We start from the raw sequence: 18,610 nt of genomic DNA on the forward strand, positions 1-18,610 counted from the left end.
TATTATTATTATTATTATTATTATTATTATTATTATTATTATTATTATTATTATTACAATAATATGTTGAATAAGAGTTGGTCTAAATCTGGCAGCAGTGAGCTTCGATCTTGGTTCATTTCACACAAAATATTCAATTTCCCTGAGCAGGAGGTTCTCCCTGCTCTCTTCCTGCCATTCTTGTTAAATATTTTGATTTTCCCTATTACCCATTGTCAGTACCGTAGTTAATCACTCCTCTTGGGAATCATTTTGATTGCATGTTGCAAGAGTGTAGGCATGATGCTAAGTCTGAATTTGCATTTCTCAAAACAAGAAGATTTCCTCTTTCCAGCTGTGAGCCCTTATAAGGAAGGCCAGAATTATTGTCACAGTCATGTTGCCAGGGAAGTGCTACTGCACTTCCTCCTTTTCTTTCACCTGCTTATACCAAGTGCACATTTCCCTTATCTATGACTTACGACTACTTAGGAGCAAAAAGGCTCTCACCAGGGCTGGACCAAAACATTTTGATGTCCGAACAAAATGGGGTCCTTTAATGGGATCCATTAATAGAGGCTGACCAAATTGGCCGCTGTATAGCAGTGAAAGAGTAGTGTTTCCTGCCATACAGCAAGCTAGTTTAGGGGCCCAGGGAATGTTGTATGGCATGCATCCTTCTGTCTTCTAATATAAGGAAAAGGCTGGGGAGTCCAGGGAAGCATCTACACTGTAGAAATAATGCAGTTTGGCACCACTTTTGCACCTGGGCTGTATTCAGGCAGCAAAACCTAAGATCAGGATGCAGCCCTAACTGAAATTTAAACCAGGAGACATAAGCCACATTAATAAGCCAAGTGATAAGCTCCATCCTGTCAGGAGGGGAGGGGGAATGGATACATATTTAAACATGAATTTTCTCTTGTTGCAGCTGCATTCCTTGGGAGGTATAATTTTTTTGAGCCCTCATAGTTGTAGTGCATGGGGATAACAACAAAAGGTGCCGGCTTTTCCCATTTTTTCTCTCTTTCTCCCTTCTTCCCTCTCTTCCTGACAGTCCAATGGGTTACTGGGAGAGGGCTAGATGGATCTCTCTTACCACAGGTCTGAAATAGGTTATCTTTGTACACCAGAATATGGTAGCCATACTGTGGTACACACTGTAGGAGTCAAAAGTATAGATAGATAGATAGATAGATAGATAGATAGATAGATAGATAGATAGATAGATAGGATATGGATGGTGCATGGATCGTGGGAAGGGTCATCACTCAGTGGAATAGCCTGTGCTTGGAATGCACAAGGTCCCTTCCACTCCCTGAAGTATTGCCTATTAAGGGATCATGAAAGGTTTCATGCCTAGGAAAGGTGTGGAAGGGCTCATAGGTCAACCATACAGCATGTTGTTTGTAAATGTACCATGCCCAAAGTTCAGGGGACTGGGAAAACCTTCCTTCTCAAACCTCATTTGAAAACAGTTCTCAGAAAAGACAATTATAGGCAAGAAAGACCAATACTTCAACCATCTTTGTAAGCCTGTGCTTCTCTCCATCAAATCATAATGATCAGGTCCCCAGCTAGTTGTGTCAGTTGGTCGTACCAGAGCCAAACCCACCTGAATCCATGTGGGGCCGGGGGCTGCATAAGTATTGTGACTTCCCTACACAGCGACACTATCTCAAATCTTGGACAGGATTTGTGTCACAAATGTTAAGGTATAGCTTTTGAGTTTCAGTGTTACTCAACGTGCATAGCTACAAATATTTCTCTTGCAGACTAGATATTAACTTCCTCATCCCTCACCCCAACACCTGGACTGTTGATGCTGAAGGTTGCTCCTTTGCAACATAAATTTTATATGAGTTAGGGTGATAACATTATTGAGATTTTATGGCTGTGGTGCAGAGTCCATGGACAGCCTGCTAAAGGTGAAGTTTAGTGCTTTCATGAAGTGCTATAAAACCTGGGTGGAACCCCACCCCCATTCCTGCATTTTAAAAGTAACTGATGGTGTGCTGAACTCCTGATCATAATAGGGCAGGGCATTTAATTACAAGTCTGGTTATTATATATATAAAGACACAGGCTTTTGCAAGAATGCAAAGTATGGAGTTTGTGCAACTGAGAAAGTGTTCCTTCTGAGCATTGACCTCTTTTTTGGGGCTCTTTAATATTCCACAGAACTTTTACACAGAAATCACTATTGCACCATTCCTCACACGTGACTATTGAAACTCCATGAATCTAGCCTAATATTACCAACGTTTGGATTGACTTGGGATTCTCAGGAGTCTCAGGCAGGATTCTTTCCCAGCCCCTGCATGTCGATGCTGGATAACTGAACAGAGGAACATCTGTATGTAAAGTGGCTGCTCTTTTACTAAGCCTATGGCCCTTCACCAATACACATACAGCAGGTGAACCCAGCATGTATACCTTTGCAGTTTGCATTTCTGATTAAGAGTACAGTCATCCCTCCTTATACACAGATTTTTTATACACAGATTCAAGCATCGACGGTTTGAAAATCTTCAAAAAAGGTATAAATTTCAAATATCAAACCTTTATTTTCCATTTTTTTTATAAGGGACACCATTTTGCTATGCCATTAAATTTAATGGGACTTGAGCATCCACGGATTTTGTTATACACGGGGATCTTGGAACCAAAACCAGTGTATAACAAGGATCCACTGTATGTGGGTTATGTGCTGAGTTCAGGCCACGGCATTTTGCTGCCTTAAGCAAAGGAGAAGACTGCATGTTTTAGCAATACCACATACAGAAGCTAGTAGGATTGGCCACTGAAATGGACTTCAGCACTCTCAAGGTGGTAATACCCTCCACCTCTTCTAAGGTTCAGAGTCAGACTGATTTGGGGGAGAGAGGCAGAAGAGCTGTTGCCTCCAGGCCAGGAGCTTAAGTGAAGTTGGGGAGTTTAGGAGAAAAAGATGGCTGCTACCTCTGTCTGATGCAGTTGCCTCACCCTGTCTAACAGCAGGACCTGTACAGAGTTGCTTTTCAGTTTTCACATAAAATTTATGTGAAGTTGCTTTTCTGTTCACTCTGCTTCATCACCTCTCTGTTTTGATTATGCTTAGTTTGTCCTCACTGTCATTGTACAGCTGTCTTATCCATGGATGATTCTAACTTTAGTGTTCAGTTGTATATCTTTACACTTTAGAATCTTGTCCTATTCTATGATAGCTGCCCTTCTCATTCCTAATCTTCTTCTGATTTCTTAGCTGCAATATCCATTCTAATCAATATTTGATCCAAGGTACTGGGAATCTTTAACTATTTCCATTTCAACATTATCTAGGTTGAATTTATGTAGAGCCTCCGTGGTCATTATTTTTTCTTTATGTTTAGCATCAAGCCTGCACTACTTCTTTGACCTTCCTTAGTAATTGTTCCAAGTCTATGATATTTTCTGCTAGTAGTTTGGTGTCATCTGCATAGATTGTTGATGTTCCCTCTTCCTATCTTTACTCCTCCTTCTTCTGACTCTAAACCTGCTCTGTGTGTGATATTTTCTGCGTACAAGTTGAACAAATAGGGTAATATTATGCAGCCTTGCCTAACCCCCTTGCCATATGGAAACCATTCTGTTTCTCCGTATTGTTCTTACAGTAGCCTCTTGTCCTGAGTACAGATTTCTCATCGGAACTATGAAAAGTAGTGGCACTCCCATGTCTTGGAGAGTGTTCCATAGCTTTTCATGATCTATGTAGTCCAAGTTTTGCTATAGTCTATAAAGCACATGCTGTTTGGGTTTTTTTAATTCCTTGGTGAACTGCTAATAGATGCAAATTTGCATTGGAAAGTGAAAATTAAACATCAATGTGAATGTGCAGATATGCACACTAATTTGCATAGTACATTTGCGTGTAGACCAGGTCTGAGAAGGAGAAAAGATGTTCTTCTTGGGGAAGGAGTTAATCTTTCTAATTTAAGAGAAACTTGCCTCTGACTGAACTACAATCACATCTGATTGTTTTCTGTAAACACTCCTTCAACAGAGGAAATTTGACTTGAATTAAAGGAAGAGGAAAGGTCTAGGTTGCATAGTGGCAAGATTTCCTATTCAAAAGAACACCTGCAAAGTAGGACAAGCTAAAAGAGGAAGTTCTGGTTTTCATCCTTGGCAGACATAAATAAGATTGATAAAACAGCAGAGAGAAATGCTTCTGGGTAAATCACATGCCAGGCATCACCTTCCCTTCCTGAAAACTGCTCCCCTGCTACTTCACATTTGAATACACTAGATTAGATCTAGACTTAGTCATTGTTAGAGTTGGCCAAAGTATGACTACATGGGCTTTTTGTGGGTAGGGGAGATTTATTCCATTTCTTATCCAAAGCAGAGCTCATGGAGAGGAAATACAAACATCCAGATTGAGTATTTTCAGACCTCCTTGATGACTAACCCAATGTTACACAGGTTTAACCTTGTTTTGCCTCTATTTAAAGCGTACAAATTGTTACTTCAGTATTTAATCCCTTATTGTGCATCTGGCTCTTTATCACTCAGATCCATTTCCTCTGTTTGTTTTTAGTTGCTTAGTTGATCAATATATCTAAATGTCTTTTTGTTGTTGTTTTTGATTATGGGGCTATGTATTATTCTGAATCATAAATGAAAATATATTAAAATAAGTATTTTTAAAGAGAATTGGAGCTTCAGCACACATCACACCAACATGTAAAATATAATTGCATTCCTTCCTTATCCTGTTAAAGAGAAGGCTAGTTATTGTTATTTAATGTTACCAGAAGTATTCAACTATATAAATGGTGGTACTATGCTGGGCAGTGAAGACATTGTTTTTGAGATTAGGGAAAAGAGATAAATAATAGACCACATATTTTGAGTGAAAAAAATCCCAGGAATATTTATTTCACTTACATCAGCCTTCCTTAACTTGATGATCTGATGATATATCACACCACATGCCCCAGATTTCATAGCCAGCATAGCCATGTTGGGTATGACCAATGGGAACTGTAGTCCAGCATATCTGCATGGTGTCAAGTGGGGGAAAACTGAATAATGCTGGAGTATATGGACAAATGTCCTACACAGTATAATGCCACTTACAATGGTATCCTACCCATGTCTACTCAGAAGAAAGTCCAGTTGAGTTCAGCAGAGTGTGCTCGCAACTAAATATAGTGTTATGACTGGCCCAGTCTTTATAGGTCCAAAACACACTGCAGAAATTATCCAGTTTGAGACAGCTGTAGTTGCTCTGGCTCAATGCTAGGAAATTCTGAGATTTGTGAAACATTTAGCCTTCTCTGTCAGAGAGCTTTGGTGCCACAATAAACTACAATCCCCAGGATTCCGTAGCACTGAGCCAAGACAGTTAAAGCAGTCTCAAACTGGATCATTTCTGCAGCATGTTTTGGACCTTAGCGGATGAGGCTGATACTTTACATTCTGCATGAACCAGGGCCGGCTCAAGGTATTTGGCCACCCTAGGTGAGAAATATTTTGGCACCCTTGTCGCCCCTCATAATTATTTTCATCCCTTGATTTCCGCTGTTTCGTTTGTTAAAGCAAAACATGACATAAAACTTAGGTTCCAATCTGTCGTCACAGTATTGAGAATTAGTCAAAAAGCCCAAAGACTTTTTTTTATTGCTGTGATATTTGGAATGGAGACTAATGCACACATATTCCTTTTGCAAGCTGGAAGCATTATTCATTCTAATGATGTGGAAAAATCTAGATCCTATCCCCATGAATTTATGGGGTAGTAGTGGTCCTTCTATGACCCCTAAAAACTCAACATCTTCACCCAAGGGGCAGAAAAGGGTGTCACAAGAAAGAGAAGAAAACTAGTAGGGTCACCAGGTGAAAGGACCAGGGCTGCTGCCACACTGGAGAATTAATGCAGTTTGATACCACTTTAGCTACCCTTGGCTCCCACAGTGACCAGATGTCCTAACCACAAAGGAGGATAAGGCACTACAAAATGTAGGACTTTCAAGTAAAATGGAGTACATGACCAAGTAAAAGCTGAAACCCCTCATATAAATATAAATTCATGCGTCTTAGTGATGCTCAAAAGGGAGGACATTTTTGGAATTCCTCCTGGACAGAAGACTGAAATGAATACCCCGGAAAAAGAGGACATCTGGTCATCCTGCTGGTTCCATGCTATGGAGCCCTGGGATTTGTAGTTTGTTGTGGCTTCACTGCTCTCTGACTGAGAAGGCAAAATCTCCTCCAAAAAACCAAATCCCAGGATTCCATAGCATGGAGCCAGGGCAGTTAAAGTGGTGTCAAATTGCATTATTTGTGCAGTGTAGATGCAGCCTATGAAACAAGGATGGGAATGGCTCTAGGGCGAGAAAGGAAAGACACATAGTAGGGACATCATTTACAGCACTTTCAAAATAAACTATAATAATAATAAAAACAACACCACCAAGAGTGGGCAAGCCACATTCTCTCAGCCTCAGAGAAAGCCCATTTTAAAGCTCTGAACTCATATTGCCAAGAAAACCCTATGGTAGATTCGCTTCAGGGCAGGGCAGACCTCCACCTCTTCCAGGACATGTCCTCCATTCCAACCTTCTGTCCAGGAGCTATTCTAAAGCATCCTCCATTTTGAGCATGACTAAAAAGCATGCATTTACATTTCTAGGAGTGTTTGGAGCTCAGTCAGAGAGCAGTGAAGCTCTCTGTCCTCCCTTTTTCTTGAATGTATTCCATTTTGTGTTTGTGGTGCCTTCCTTTGCGATGAAGACATTTGGGAAGAAGATCAATCCTTTAAAGTGTATTGTTGGAGCCAGTGTGGACTAGTTGTTTCGGCATTGAACTAAGACTCTGGTTTCCAATCCCAGCTCGGCCATGGAAACCCACTGGGTGACTTTGGGGGAGTCACACTCTCTCAGCCTCGGAGGAAGGCCATGGCGAGCCCCCTCTGAACAAACCTTGCCAAGGAAACCCCATGAGAGGGTGGCCATGAGGCAGAAAGTACTTAAGGACACACAGCAACAAACAACGACAACAAGGGGGTCTAGGAATCAGAGATAAGGGTGAGTGAGTGGAAAGGGAGGCAAAAGTGGGTGGATAGGGAAGGAATGGGGCCAAAGTCTGGGAAGGAGAAGAAGTTATGGGGGGGAGGGAGAAATGGAGCCATGGAAACCACTGGGTGACTTTGAGGGAGTCACACTCTCTCAGCCTCAGAGGAAGGCCATGGCAAACCTTTCCTCAACAAATCTCTCTCTTGGCAAGAGGGAGAGGGAGAGAGGAAGGAAGGAAAGAAAGAAAGAAAGAAAGAAAGAAAGAAGATAGAGGGAAGAAAGTGGGAAGGTAGGAAGGAGGAGGGAGGGAGGCAGGGAGGAAGGAGGGAGCGAGGGACAGGAGAAAAGAAACAAACTCCAACTCCCAGAATTCCATAGCCCTGAGCCAGAAAGAGTTAAAGAGGTGCCAAACCAGGTTAATTCTCCAGTATAGTTGCAGCCCAGGAGTTGCAGAGCACAGCAAACTTCTTCCCCCCCCCCCCCCCCCCCTTTTACTAACAAGAGCCTGATAAAAATGCCAGGGCTGGGGCCTGCCAGCTGTGCGAGCACACCAGCAGCACTACAGCAAGCAGCTCTCTCCCTCCCTGCTCCTCACTCACAGGCTAGCAGCAGCTGCTGGCTGCTCTGCTGGCCTCATCCTCCAGGCTCCAGCCTCTCTCTCTCTCTCTCTCTCTCTCTGTCTCTGGCCTCCTGGCTCCCTTGCCGCCCCACTGGCGCCCCCTACAGGTGGGCCCCCCAGGCAGTCCAGCTGGCCTATATGGACGGGCCGGCCCTGGCAGGAACTGATATTACATGAAGCTGCAAAGAAATGTACAAATTTCATCCAATTTCTAAGAGATATACTGTATATATATTCAAATGTATGGCTTTTGCCATTCTCAAGGATACTTTTTAAAAATGTAAATCTTAAGCCATGCTGGTTAATTTTGAAGCAATGGAGCTTATCACATGAACTTTAAAATCAGATCAAGCGTCCCGGCTGCAGCCAGGATGCAAGATGGAGGCAGAGATTATTGCATGCTAAATCACCACCTAATTGCTGCCTGCCATCAACCTGGGTCCAAGCTGGGTTCTAGCCGAGCTTCGCCAGCACTTTTCCAAAGTCGGAAGCTTTCCAGCTTTGAAAAAGTGCTGGCAGAGTGTGGCTGGGACCCGGGCCCAAGGGCAGGTGGCAATTAGGCAGTGATTTAGCATGCAATAATCCTTGCCTCCAGCCCATGTCCTGGTTGTAGCCCGGGAGGCTTGAGACGGCTTTCATGTTCATGTGATAAGCTCCAATAAGTGTTAAATATCAGCTAGCTAGTAAACTCAAGATTACTGGAAATACCACACTATTTCATAAATGAGGATGTCATTTTTTAAAAAAGCTGAGATTTATTTTTAAAATGAAGTTGCAGAGACTAAAAGGGTTTGGAATATTGCATGTTTGCACTGCTTTAAATTTAGAATTTAGAAGGAACTACAAGTTATGGGTAGATTCACCATCCACCCACGCCACCCCATAGAGTGTGAGGCTGTACAGACCGATGCTAAACGGCGGCATCAGGGCAGAGTGGGGATGTAGCATCCACAGAACGTATTCCCTGACGCTGCCCTGATGCCACCATCATGCCGCGCATCCCACCACATGGCAGGAGGCATCACGGCACTCCCTTGGCACAGCATGTACTCACGCTGTGCCAAAGGAGTGCTGAAAAGCTGCGGTGCCAGTGGCTGTGGCACCCTTTCCGTGGCACAAAAAGGAGATGCTTTTTGCAGCTCCTTTTTGTGCCACAGAAAGGCCAGATTGGGAGTGCAGCGTGCAGTTGCTGCAGTCCCAATCCAGCTAGGAAAGGGGCGGCATTCCGCCACCCTTTATGGGCTCTCTGTTCAGCCCTATGTTTGTGAAACAGAAAAGAATAAGGAGCTCCTTTTCCCTAACAATATGTCTGCCTTCTCATGGAAATATAATTACAGAACCTTCTTTCTCCCACCCCCTTGTGTAATTAAAAAAAAAAAAGCATTTCAAGAACTATACATAATTGTTAAGCAGGATATTGTCATACTAGTCAGGGTGTTGACTGAAGGGAATAGGAAGCTAATATGGCTACTTTTTCTTGACTCTGTTTGACAATCCCATGTGGATTTTGCTTAGGAAAGCATTCAGGCGCTCTCTGAGCAGTAATTGTAGATGGCTATTAACCCTACTGAAGGCTCAGCAAGACAGTCTACTGAAGCTGTATCAGCAGCAGTTCTGAATGAGAGTTTCCTGTTAGCACAGTCATTAACCTGGCCATCAAAGATCTTTATGGCCATAAAGGACATGAACAGATTGGATTTCCCCTTGATAGCACAATAGTACAGACAGGTAAATAAGAAGCAGCATATAACAAATGGTTAGTGGTGTGCACATTACAGAAAACCCATCTCAAAGCAGAAGCTGGGTTAGATGATCTAGAAGCCAGAATTATTTGGATTATTTTACTGTATTTTACTTTAATTTCTCTTACAAATGCTATGGAATAGTGGCTAGAGCATAATATTTTTTTCATATTTCATGAGGATTAACATGTTTTCTTGCATTATGCCTACAACATGGGAGGATAGGGGATAGGTTTTCAAATGAAAACAGAGCTGTTGCCTTTGTCCCCTAGTGCTGCTATCCAATGAAACTGCTCTACGTGCACCTTGAGAAAAGTGTCACATCTGGAAATTTCTTTGAAGATCCCTCTACAGTGTTTTAACATTCTGAAGAGGTAAGATCTTGAAAACAAACAATCTCTTTAGATACTTGTAGAAATGAGGAAGAAAACCTCTAGTGTAGCAGCATTTTGCCCTATCATTTTCATGCAGGGGTGCTTAAACTGAGAATCAGTGTGGCCATGTTGGTTAGAGAGTAGAACTGAGAGCAAATAGACTGAGGCCCAGTACACACGGGTGTTTTGTGGCGTAATGACAGTGATATTAGAGTTCAGGAGTGCGCAGGAACCACACGTTCCTGAACCCTTAATACGTATGGACGCTGGCATCATGGCGGCCTCCAATCCATTCAAGGGCCAGCATGATGCTGTCGCCACCATACTGTGACCAGACGTCACTGGCAGGAAGTGGCATCATGGTGGAGCCCCTTCCTGCTTCTGGCGTCACAAAAAAGAAGCCACTCTAGGTGGCTCTTTTTTGTGGTGCATATGTGCTGCAGCATGGGGATGCTGCCGCACAGACACAGGGCTTACAGGGGTGGCACGGAGCCTTCTGTCTGTACTGCCCCTGAGTTTCAAATATCCAGGCCATGAAACTCACTAGGTGATGCTGGGCCAAGCAAATACATTCAGCCTGCCTTCATGGCTGCTGGCACTGCAGTTAGGCAGGCAGTAGCGGAGGTGGTGTGGGGAGAGCAGGCAGGTAGAGCAAAAGCAAAATTGAGATTTGACTAATGCAGCAAGCAAGAGCGGTCCATTTTTTTGGGTACTTAGGACACTGTCCTGCATATCATCCTTGACATCCCCCCTTTCATATGGCAGTCATTTAGACTTCTGCTGAGCCAAGTATATAGTGTGATTTATCACACCACTGTTACATGTTACTTCTCTCACAGTGGTTACTATCCTTTCGTCATGCCCTGTATTTCCAAAGGGTCTCTCAGCACAGGTACAGAATATGTCAGATCTTTCCTAATCCTGAGAATCAGGCAATGAGAGAGGGCATCAAGAGGCATTCCTTTCACTGCTAAAAAGGTAAAATAAATACTCTCCACTTAGCGGTGTCACTGATGTTGATGTCACTCAGTACGGGCTGTATCTGCAAACTGCCTTGCCCTCACTCCCCTCTGGTCTCCCATCTGCCAGACTGCTGTTGAGGATGGCAGCTGTGGGCTTCGGAGTGCCCAATTGCCCCACACCAACCTACCTCACCCTCTGGAATGGCCTCCAAAGTCTGGTATGGCTGCTCTGAGAGTAGCCATACCAGACTCTGAAGGAATTGCTGCCCCCCCCCCAACCACCGCAAAGGCTTCAGAGTCTGGTGTGGCTGTTCTGAGAGCAGTCACACTGGACACAGAAGTAATCCTGCCCCAAAGACTTTCAGAATCTAGTGCAACTGTTCCAAGAGCAGCTGTGCTGGATCCTGAAGGCACTGCCTCCCCAGCAGCCACTGGTAGCAGCTAAGAAAGGTGGGCACTGCTGGTAGCACTACCCATCACCATCCTTCAGCAGGAAGATGGCTTGACTAGGTGTCACCCCTCTGAGGTGTCACCCAGTGCAGTTCTCATCATCCACACCCTCTAGTTACACCTGTAATTGGTTCAAGGTGTCACAAAGGTAGGGACAGCAGTGGTTGGGTATTTAGGAAGGTGTGTGTTTGTAACTAGGGTCTCTTACATTTTCCAAAGCCTACCCCACTTCCCTGTGTATCAGAGAAACAAACTTAGAGAAATTCCTTGATGTGAGGATGTTAACTAGATTTTTTAATTTTGCTGCTGCTATTACCTCATGCAGAAAGATGGATTTGGAATGCACTGTTGCTACATTGCTGTGTGGATTATCATCACTATTGTCACTATCATCAATTTGCAGCTATTACAACTGCCAGAGGCGAAACAGTAGCTTTGGAATGCATTAATGATTGAAATTATTTGTTTCTTGAGTACCATAGACATGCAAAGAGTTTGTTTTGGGAATGCTCTGTTGATGTGAACCACAAAAGCCCTCAGTGTTGCTCTCTGAATTGGGCAGCACCCAACTTCCAGGGAGCTCTTTCTCCCCTTTTCATTATGTGAGAGACAATGCTTATTTGAAGCAGTGAGATGGGTTTTAAGGCACTAGTGTGAAAAGTAGTGCCATCCCATATACCTACCCAAAGCACACTTCAGATGTTCACTTGCTTACTCACCGATCTAACTTTGTGTATTTGTTCACTGCTCATTTTGCATCAAGTTGGCCTGTTTATTGAACACTTTTCTGTGAAATACAGGTAGATGCTCAAGATTTTTACTGATGCTCTGTGGTGCCCCGTCCCAGATTTCCATTCCCCCTCTTTCAATTATCATCCAGCATAACATTCAGCAAGCTCACTCCTTAAGGAGGGGGATTCCTTTCTAGGGTTTTATTTTATTTTTTTTGCTTTGCTTCACCTTGGATGGCTCCACCACTCTGCCCTCCTTTCTATCAGCTCTGGAGAGCATCCACTGACAATAGAAATTTCTGAGGGCCTGGTGGTGATGAGGCACATTTGGGCTCTGCTACTAAAAGAAGAATGTCTTGAACCAATGCTATCCACCCTACTTCACAGGGCTATTGGAAGCTGTCCAGTCAAAGAACCATCATGTCTTACATAAAGAAATAGGGTACTTTTGTCTCCACCGTAAAAGACAGTTAAGTAAGGGTGCATCTCACACTGTAGCAATATTGTAGTTTGACACAACTTTACCTGTCATGGCTCCAACCTACAGAATCCTGAGATTTGTGGTTTTGTGAGGCACCAGCACTTTTTGGTAGCGAAGGCTAAAGACCTTGTAAAACTACAAATTCCAAGATCCTATTGGATTGAGTAACAGCACTTATGTGTAGATGCACCCTTGGATTTCACAGAATGGAGCTATAGCACTTAAAAGTGGTATCAAACTGCATTATTTCACCCTAGCTGATGTATCAACTGAGTGTCTAAATCCTAATTTTTCTGGAAGCTATTGATTATGTTGATACAAAGCCAGCGTGAAAAATTGAATAAAATAATATGTAACAAACCCATAGACATATATATATGACAGTAAGATTTCAAGGAACATATTTTTGCCTTGATCCATCTACCATGTTAATTATTTAACCAAACCTGGAGATCAACACCTTAGCCTACCCCAGAGAGATCTTGGTTTGTTCATTATTCCACAAAACAACAGATAACAGCTAAAGGATCAACTGCCTGACACACAACTGGCTTTTCCTGTGGTTATTTGGTTTTTTTAAAACCAGAAAACCAGAATATGTATAATCTCAGAAAGGAGGTAACAATATGAGAGACAATCAAAACTGATAAATAACTCCAGGATGCTGTTAGCTACTTACATTCAGGATGATCAAAGTAGTGATTGCAGAAAAGTTTTAACCACTACAGATGCGATAGGTATGTCACAGTGGAGGCAGTCAGCTAAGCAGCTGTTCTGGACTATTCTGGAGTCCCAATGTCGTTCTTTCAGGCATTCATTTGGTCCTGGGATCTCTGAAGTAACTTGGCTGTTCTCTCTGGTAGTTTTGGCTGGTGCCAGGTGACTGTAGTGTTTATCTCAGTAATGTACACAATAATGCTATATGCATTGCCCAGGCAGTAGCTACAGAGTCCATGATATATTAATAAACCTAGGATTCATTGGCATCTTGTTTCATTTTAACTTATCAAAAAGAAGAAAAAGACTAATCTCTTCATGTGACAAAAGCAGCCTGCAATATCACAAGTCCAGAATACACTGTCATGAAGGATGGGATTGCCATTGCTTAAATATATCTTGGGAATGCCAAGATCATTTTCAAGATTAATGGGACAAACTGGCAGTCTGCCTGTTATTACATCAGTCTTCAAAGATCAGAAGGTGCTCCACCTCAGTCTAAAACACCTGGATTATCAGGCAAATCATTTGCCTCCTCTCTAATTCACCTGTTCTCTCTGTGTTCGGTAATATTTTTATTTAAATCACAAGTTCACACTATTAACAATAAATATTTCTGGGACTTCTTCAGATGCTGTTTCTAAAGTGTGATAGGTGGCTACTTGGGGCATCTTCTTCCTATTGGCAACTGGACTGTGGAATACCTTTCCAAAGGGACTCACTTGAACCATTTCATGCTATGATTCAGACATCAATTTCAAATGTTGTTTCTAGAGGTATCTGGAGTAACTGATAATTGGTTACAGTGGTGTCATTAGCGGAGTGTGGGTGTGTGTGGACGGTATCAGGTGCCACCCTGAGTGGGGTGACAGCACTGCTCCTCAAACACCTGTGTTTTGGCAGAAACGGGACGTGGCATTTACCTTTAAAATGCTGCAGAGATGCTGTGAATGGAGTGAGGATCAGTGGGGGGAGAAAGGAGAGGGCCAAGTCTGGTTTTTTTATTTAAAAAATCATAACATTTCAATCTTTTAAAAAAATAAAAATATTTTTTAAAATAAAGTTTTATTCTTTTTAAATTTTCTTTAAAAACATCACATTTTAACAAATTTTCACTTTAACCACATGAAACTCTGTATATGTAAATACATTTGGACTGTGCATATGATGTTGTAATTTAAAGGTATAATTTTAATTTTGCTAGTTCTTTAGGTCACAACTATTACAATTACATTCAGTGATATATCAGAATTACAATTCATGAGTAACATTAGTGCAAGAAACATGCTTAAAGATTCTGGATGGTGTGATGTGGGAAGAGATCAATGGGGGGTGACACCATGAATTACCGCACCAGGTGAAACCAGCCCTAATAATGCCACTCATTGGTTGTTTATGATTTACTTATTCATTTCAGGGATTTATATTCTGCCTTTCTCCCAAACTGGAGTTCAAGGTGGCCTTTGATATTTCTCTTGCTTTCTCACTTCTTCTGCTTATTGCTAAAGAGCTTAGCCTGGCAGTCTTTTAAAGTATCAGAATAGCCTTCCTCATCCTGGTGTGCTCCTTGGGAGCATGGATAGTGATCAGGCATAATGGGAGATAACAGTCTGTGTGGTTGCTATGCACAAGGGTTTATGCCAAATCAATCAATCAATCAATCAATCAATCTTTATTGTACAGTCACAGACCATTAAAACACAAGAATTCATTATACAAAGCATGATAAAAAGCTAAACAATATAAAACAGAGAAGGGTTGTTAAGTTATAACAGGAGTTATTGAGTTGTTTAAAAGTTAAAAAAACAACAACAAAGAAGATAAAATCCTGTTAGTCTTTAAGCTGCCACAAGACTGTTATTTTCCAATAAATGTTTTGTTGCTGTTTAAGTTTTAAGAGTATTTTAAACAGCGTATCAAGTGCTGGTGTTCCTGCCTTACGTTCTGGTTCAGGGAAATGTGTGCACTACAAGCTTTTGAAAGTAAAAAAGACAAATTAAAAGGGGGAGGAGGAGAAAGATATATACTATTATAAGTTCCTTTGAGATATGGTGGAATAAAAGCAATATAAGGAAACATGAATGGCAGAATATGGTTGTTCAGATAACCTGGATTTAAGAGACAGTGTGACCGTTATATGCTTGGAACAGTATACTGTACCTACATAGATAGAATTTGGATGGGTAAACAGGCAGTTGTAGCTCATTACTTGTGCTATTGACAATGGGTGTGTTCATGCACATGGCCCCTGGTTTCCCATAATGTGGCTTCCCAACCCAAAATGTGCAACCCAAACCTGTTTCATGCTAATCATCCATCAGTTCACACCTGCAGAAACAGCCATGCAAGCGGGCATGATGAAAAGCAGGCATTCTGTAAGTGTTGGCCAGCTTTAAGGGATGTCAGTGCTAGGGGAAGTTGTGGCAGAAACAGTGTTGCCTAGAGGCGTGTTTACCTTTGACATCAAACAGGATACCATAAAGGAATATCAGCTTTGGAGTAAGTATGTATAATCTGGTTGGGGGCACATACCTGCAGATAATTTCCCAGCAGCACCGTTTTATGGAGAAGTACTTTCCCCATGGCAAGGCACACCTGTATACAGATCTCAGCCACAGTATAGGCATCAATGTTGAATTGTCTTGAAACCTTTTGGTATATCAGGGGAGACTTGAAAACCACTAAATGACTATGGCCACCCTCTCTTCCACTGGGATGCCCTCCCCTTCACTGTGTCCTGTGCCTTGAGATGAGGTCTGAAGGCATCGCAATTTCAAAGAGGGTCTCCTTGGGCATCCTGAAATTTCAGATCCACATGTCCTCATCCCACATGACCTCTTGTGACCACCAGTCTCGCCCCCACCTGAGGTCTGACCCACCAGCGATGTGGTTCTGGAACGTTGGCTAGGAAAGCCATGCTGGCAATGGTGCAATCGAGGGGGTGATGAAAGTGCAGTAGGTCCATGCCAGGGCCCCCCCCCCATACCCCTGTCACGTTTCCATATGCGCAGGAACCTGAATACCTTCCTGTGCCTTAGCATCTGCTGCCTCTCCAGCTCCTGATATCTCAAATAAACCTACAGCATCTGTGTGACAACAATGAAAACATGTTCTCCATAACAACAGGAACAGGAGGGTTGCTGCCCTTTGGAAGAGAAAGTGCAACACCAGAAGTAAAAACCCTGAAAACCTGTGAACTATTGCAAGAGCGCATGCTTGAGATCACACATTCTTGGAACAATAGCGGGAGAACAGTCATCTGTGCAAAACACTAAAGCATGATTCTATGGCTAATGAATTTTGCAATAGAAATATAGTGTTATACCACAATAATACCGGTAATGGTCAATAGCAGAAAATAGCTGGAAAATCACCAATTTTAGGTGCAAATCAGCTGTGTGTGATAATCCCCTCAGTCTCTTTTAACCATTTGAAAAGTTTGGGTGCCCTGCAGAAGGCAGCACCATGTGGGACAATCTGGAGAAACTACAGTTCAGGACCTGACTGGTAATTTCAGGGAACCTTCAGTGAATCTGCCACCTACTGCATGAAGATGGTACTGCAGGCTACTGAGAACAGATATTTAATTAACCAAAACTGATGAATTCCACACCAGATTGCAAGAAGGCTTCATGGCTTTGGAGCTTTGGTGGAAACAGACATATAAATTAAAGCAAACTGCAATCAGGTTATTTCAGACCCTGGACTTACAGGTTCTGAGGACCTTATGGGTAATATATTATTTCATCTACTTTGAAGTATGATAAACTAGATTAGCTGCATTTGGAGGCCCTCCTTCTCATTCTGTTGAATTGTGCTTTGGACCTGACTCATAAGTCATCTGTGAAAGCAACACTGATAACAGCACATAACCACTGTATAGTGCTTTTAAATGTTCAGAGCCATGCCATAAATCATCCAGATGTAATTCTCACAATCCTGTCAGATAAGTCAATAATATCTATAATGCAGGTGGGAAGGAATGGATTAAGAAAGTGTCTCTTCCCTGAGGCCACCAAAGTGTGTTCATGCTAGAAGCAAAATTCATATGAGGGACTTCTGACTTGTAAACTCCTTATCTTACAGAACAATGGCTACTCCAATGTAATAAGTGACTGAGCAGATGAATAACTGGGTATTGCATTTTAGTTTTAAGCAATAGTTTACAACAGCACTTGTAAGGCTCTTCCTCCCAGGCAAGTTTCCTTATTAAAACTGTATCTTTGAGCTGTGCAGATGTATTGTGGGTAGGATACAAATTCATGTGCAGATAATATCTTGCCACTTAATTATGTACCTTTTAAACAAAAACTAGATGAATTTCTGGAGGTTCACACTATGTCTGGAAGCAAAAGGAAACTGCAGGAGGACTGCTTTTGATGGAACAAGAATATTGCACACTATTATTATTATTATTATTATTATGCTTTATTTATATAGCACTGTAGATTTATACAGTGCTGCATATACAAACAATAAAATAGATAATGTAAACCTGCCCATGGCATACAATCAAAGAAATAATAGCATAATACATATAAATAATGCATAACAATACAGGAAAGGGTTCAATAAAGTAAAGCAAGCAACACATTAAAAAAGTCAAATAACAAATAATAGTTACGAAATGCCTGGGAAGGCTTCTCTGAACAGGATGGTCTTCAACTCAGTTTTGAAACTGGTTAAAGAAGTGATGAGCTGTGTTCGGGGGGGAAGGAGGTTCCAGGAATGAGGGGCAGCAAGTGAGAAGGGATGAATCTGGGAAGGGGCGGTGGAAAGCCTAGGCTGGGACAGCAGTCCTTGACTACCAGAATGGAGGGCCTGAGCGAGAAGGCAAGGAAAAGGAAGTTCTGATAAATAAGGAGGGGCCAGCCCATGCAATGCTTTAAAAGTCAACAACAGAAACTTATACTGAACGCGGAAAGGGAGAGGGAGCCAGTGAAGGATGACAATAAAGGAGAGATATGGTCGGAGCAGTGGGCAGATGTAATAATGGGTGCAGATGAATGCTGGGCAGAAATTAAAGGATGGAGGTGAGAAAGAGGAACCCCTGCCAGAAGGATGTTACAGAAATCAAGTCGCAAGACCACTAGGGCATGGAACAGAATCTTGGCAGTAGAGGCAGAGAGAAATGGTCAGATTTTGGCAATATTGTATAAAAAGAATCTACATGCCTTAGCTGTGGTCTGGATCTGGGGATACACGACAGAGAAGAATCAAAAATAAAACCAAGACTACGGGCTTCCTGGACTGGTCGAATAGAAATATCATCAACAGAAACAGAAAAGGAGTATTGAAGAATAGAGTCAGATGGAAAAATGAAAAGCTCTGTTTTGAACACATTGAGCTTCAAGTGTTGATACCGCATCCACTGAGAGACAGCTGTAAGACACGATGAAACTTGCTGTTCAAGACCTGGAGAAAGGTCAGGGTGGAAAGATACAGCCATGTATCTTCATTCTCTGGAGGATTTGGAGGAGAAAGTGCAGCAGCTGGAGTCCAGGGTAGCTACACTTCA

The 18,610-nt window shown here is 42.3% G+C and overlaps 1 protein-coding gene across 1 annotated transcript in view; it reads left to right on the forward strand.

Annotated features, from left to right (window-relative positions):
- Nucleotides 1-18,610, forward strand: part of LOC121922209 (unconventional myosin-Ia-like) — a 115,715-nt gene that overhangs the window by 2,820 nt on the left and 94,285 nt on the right. The window contains exon 2 of the mRNA XM_042451321.1: nt 9,650-9,751. The gene's annotated coding sequence lies outside the window, so the exon portion shown is untranslated. The remainder of the gene's footprint in view (nt 1-9,649; nt 9,752-18,610) is intronic.

This window comes from Sceloporus undulatus, chromosome 2, assembly GCF_019175285.1.
Source record: "Sceloporus undulatus isolate JIND9_A2432 ecotype Alabama chromosome 2, SceUnd_v1.1, whole genome shotgun sequence".
Classification (NCBI taxonomy): Eukaryota; Metazoa; Chordata; class Lepidosauria; order Squamata; family Phrynosomatidae; genus Sceloporus; species Sceloporus undulatus.